Consider the following 5023-nt stretch of genomic DNA (forward strand, 5'->3'; position numbering starts at 1 on the left):
TATAAGTGGTGGTGGTGCGAGGTTGAGTCTCCCCTACCTCACTGGCCCAGGAGCCGAGGGCCTCTTTGACTCAGTAGTGGCCTTGTGCTACTGGAGTCTGATAGTCTGGCACTTTTTTTCCACCCCGAATGGACAGGGAGGGCTGGAGAGAGTGATTTCTAAATCCATAACTCCACCATTTGGCTTATGGCCATGCATGGAGGACCAAGAGAACGGGGGAAGGGTGTAGACATAGAGCAAGAGGGCGAAAAGAGAGCGAAAGAGACAAATGTAACCCAGCGAGAGAGGAAGAAGGAGACAGGGGAAGGAGTGAGCTGAAATGAAAGAGCCATTCTTGTTAATTCTGTTCACATTTTTGCTCTGGTTTGGACTCCCAATAGCTAAACGGGCAGTGCTAAAGAGGCTTCTCTCTTTGCCCCTACCTTGGCTGGTGTTCCAGCCCGACACCTAATCCGCTGCTACATTGCCATAACATTTTCATAAGTGCCCATCGCTGTAGAATAACAGTTCCAGATGAATTGAAGAAATGCTTCTTTATGAGGGAAATGACACGAGCTATTAGCGTTCACCACAGCCAATTCTTCATATATTTTTACAAGGTAAGAAGAAAATAATAATTAATGTGAGTCTACTGCGGCATGCACGAGCGATCTACAGAACGTAGCCTTGTGGTAAACTGGCTTGATTGCATGATGAATGAGGAAGGAATAGGTAAGCCATCATTGTAATTAGCTCCTAGTGAGCGGTGCAGCCACTGTATAAGCTGTTCGTGTTAGTGGAGTGTAATATCTCATATCAGAAGGTTCAATAATGTAGAAGCTGAGACATTAGACCTGCACAAGCCCCTCATCAACCTTCTGGTCAGTAGGTGGCTCTTACCCGCAGGCTTAACAAGACCATTCCAGTTGATTTATGTCTAAATACTCTCATTCTGGCACGGCGGAATCTGATACGGAGTAGAAATAGACAGAGTGCTTATCTTTACTGCTGAAAGGAACAAGAGAGGGTGTGTCTGAGGGTCCGGGCTGGTTTGTTAAATTTGTGTCAAAGAAGTCTCTGGCCGGTGGTAAAACTAATGACAAAACAGTCTGTGGTCTGAATAGTACATTTGATGATTTATCCTCTCAATGTACAAATCTATACACTAATTTGTCCTAAGGGACTCTGAGCGCTGTTATGGGGCTGAGTTCCTGTGGCAATAGTGTTGCTAATTAATTTAGCACAGCCATGGCAGAGGTCGGCTACTGATAGAAAAGATCCGAGGGAAGGCAAAGCTGAGTGCATAATGCTTCGAAAAAAAACACTGAACGTGGAACTTGTGGCACAGAGTTATGGATGAGCAATAGATTTGGAGGCGTAATACTGGCCAAAAGATTATACACTGCACATTAAGAACCTAAATATTAGAATGTAGACAAGGATGCAGGTTTGGATGTGTCTCCATTTAGCAAGTTTACTGATATGAGGAAACACTTGATTTCGATGGTTCCCCAATAGACATTCTGCTGACTGTAAGTGACTATATGCAAGTACATGACAACTTATTCTACTAACCCAAACATAACGGTCTACTAAAGATCTACTAATACTCTAATAAGAGTTAGTTGACATGTGGTTGCAAAATTACTTAGTCAACAGAATGTCTAAAGGGAACCAAATTAACCAAAATTAAGAAACTCAACAAAGTACCCAAACTGGCCTTATTATACAGGGCTTATTTAAATAAATGACAATTCTGTCATCATTTTTCTAATCATGTTGTTCCAAACCTTGCACAACTTCCTTACAAAAGAAGAGAAAATATTTTGAAAAAAACAACAAACTTTTGGTCCATAATGAAATTCAATGGAGTCCACGTTGTTTTGGACCCCAACATTCTTTAAGATATATTTTTCGTCCTGCACACAAAAGTCAGTCATACAGGTTTGGGATTAATTTAGGGTGAGCAAATGGCACGTTTAATTTCTGGATGAATTCTCCCTTCAAGACAACTACTGACAAGCTGATTCTGAACATTATGTACCGTAGTTGCCCATTTCTAGCCCATGCACCTCTTTCAGTGTGGCCGCCTGTACAGTGGAAGAGACGGCGACTCCATGTGTGTGTGTGTGCAGCCACAAATCACTGTGTGCCTGGACTGGGCAGTTTGGTTTGGCACTGCACCTTCAGACTATGGAAACATTGCCCGACATGCAGCAGGGGAATTGCCAGAGTGAGAGAGAGAGAGATTGACAGGACCAACACTATTAGGCTCACAGTGTGCTTTCTTAATGTGGTGACTTATTGGCAAAATTTTGCTATACCTTGAGTCTTTACATGTATGTACAGCAAAAATCACATTTTGTGTGTGTTTGTGTGAGACTCTAAACTTGCACTAAGGGTCATAAAGATAAAAGAGCAACCAACCACTGTGATCAACATACAGGTATAGTCAAAATCAACTCAGACTTTGGAAAAACATTTCTAAAAAAATAGATTATGTTGCTTCTTGCAAGTTTCGCAACACTTCAGTAAACTGTCCAGTAAGTGGCGCTAAAAGCATGTTCGGCTTTATTAGAAACGAACGTGACCATCTTACTACGTTGGTAGTTGTATGTATCGCCACAGTTCGGAAATAAAATATCGGGTGAGTGGGGCTATAATGTTAATGTTCTGTTGCAATTGAAAATAAAGTACCATCTACACTAAGCCCTACCCTATACCTAAATGATAGTTAACAAAAGCAAACATCAGAATAAATGTTTGTTTATTGTGATTCGTGTTTCACGGGACTTGTACCGAAGCGCTTTGCATCACAAGTGCAATGCTGTACCAGGTGAGCTACCAAGCAAATTTACTGCATCAGAAAAGCTGCACATATGGGCATGGTTATGTGATGCAAACGTCAATATGTATTGGATTACAAATCATGCAGTATGATAAAAGTGTTTGAGATTATAATATGGCATTGTGCAAAGAACCACATGAAAATATGTTTTACTGCCACTAGTGCTCATTTTAACTGGAAACTACAGTGAACTGTATGTATAGATATGTTTTTGAAGTTTTTTTAAAAACTGTAGGTATAGGCACGTTTTTCTAATGCTTTTTAAAACGTTGCTCTTATATTGCTCTTTTTCAATAAAAAGGATATAAAAGTGCCATTTAATAATGTATGCTCCTGATTAAAATTCTGAAGTTCATGCACTATATAGGCTATATTTATAGCATTTTATTTAAATCTGCATTGCAACTCAATTTACCCTGTAAAATAAGTTGGTGATTTCTGCCAAAGCAATTTAGACTATGTAAATTCAATTCAAATTCAAACTCCATTTGGTTCTAAAATCTGAAATCACCTCTTACAAACTAAAGTACTTACAGTAGATGTCGTAAGGGTGGTTCCCTTTCAAGGGAACTTCGAACTGCATCCTCTAAAGGTGTCTCGTTCCCGACTCAGGGAACCAAGGTTGCATACGTAACCTGAGACGTTCCCTTTCAAGGGAACTTCGAACTGCGTCCTCTAGGTTTCCCATATTGACCCCTAGAGGACGCAGTGTCTCGTTCCCTACTCAGGGAACCAAGGTTACATACGTAACCTGAGACGTTCCCTTTCAAGGGAACTTCGAACTGTGTCCGCTAGGTTTCCCATAGCGACCCCTAGAGGACGCAGTGTCTTGTTCCCTACTCAGGGAACCAAGGTTACATACGTAACCTGAGACGTTCCCTTTCAAGGGAACTTCGAACTGTGTCCGCTAGGTTTCCCATAGCGACCCCTAGAGGACGCAGTGTCTCGTTCCCTACTCAGGGAACCATGGTTACATACGTAACATGAGACGTTTCCCAACAGTGGTTCAAGCTGTAGGATTGTAAAGAAAAGAGAAACAGAGCAACAGTTACAATCTTCTTTTATCCCTTCCTTGACCATGTGACTAAAAACCAAATATGAGACATTCAAACTTAACAATCAGCAAATTACAGCTTTCCCCACCTTGCAAAAGGTGTAACAATTAGCAGACCCCCGATGTACTGTATACTTATGTTGGCTTGCAGGCCTTGATAACAATCAGCACTTCTGTGCCTTCAGGAGTTCAAAACGGCCCTTTTGTTACTGAAGATAAGTTTGGGACAGGAAAGAAGTCGTCTTTATGTGATAAAGGGAGTTACTGTTTACTGGAATCATTTACATTTAGTTAATTGATTACATCTATATTTACTTATTCACACAATCACTTAAATATCTGGTCTACATCTAACTTAATGACATTATGTAAAGTGCAGGCCTGCGTGACACTTTGACCTCACCAACACCAGAAGCTTGTAACCTGTGTAAACACATTTACTATTTTAACAACCTCAGACCACATTCTTACTGAGTAATGCAAAGTTTCACATCATTTGTGAGGCCAGTAAATGCACTGAAGGCCACTGTGAGAGCCTAATACCCTTTATAGCAATAATTAGAGGCAGGTAGACACAATTCCGGGGAAATAAAGGGTGCTGAATGGCCTGTGGATGTGAGGTGCTGACCTCATTCATATGAAATCGACCGGTAAACAAGCATGTTTAGTGCAGAAGGATGGAAGGCTGTGGAAGTGTGGCTTTTAACGGGGATTAGCACTCTGTCTGAGTCCAGAGGCGGCTGCTGATACTGACAGCTTTATGGTCATGTGATCAGGGTGCCATGCCAGAACCAAACAACAAGCTCAAATCTGTGAGTGAAAAAAAAAGTGTGGCACATTATGTGTACTTACATGCTAGAAACGGTATAAATTGCAATGTTATACAATAGTATATGCACTCTAAAAAATGCTGGGTTAAACAGGGACAAACCCAGCAATTGGGCTGTTTTGACCCAGCGGTTGGGTTACTACCCAGAAGGTTGGGTTAAACATTTAACCCAACCGCTGGGTCAAAACAGCCCAATTGCTGGGTTTGTCCCTATTTTACCCAGCACTGGGTTGTATTTAACCCAGCATTTTTTAGAGTGAGGTTAAATGCTGTTATGTTAAATGGTCAAAAAAACACTAGAATTAGAATATAT

The sequence above is a fragment of the Sinocyclocheilus anshuiensis genome, unplaced genomic scaffold (genome assembly GCF_001515605.1).
Source record: "Sinocyclocheilus anshuiensis isolate Anshui unplaced genomic scaffold, SAMN03320099.WGS_v1.1 scaffold546, whole genome shotgun sequence".
In the NCBI taxonomy this organism is placed as follows: Eukaryota; Metazoa; Chordata; class Actinopteri; order Cypriniformes; family Cyprinidae; genus Sinocyclocheilus; species Sinocyclocheilus anshuiensis.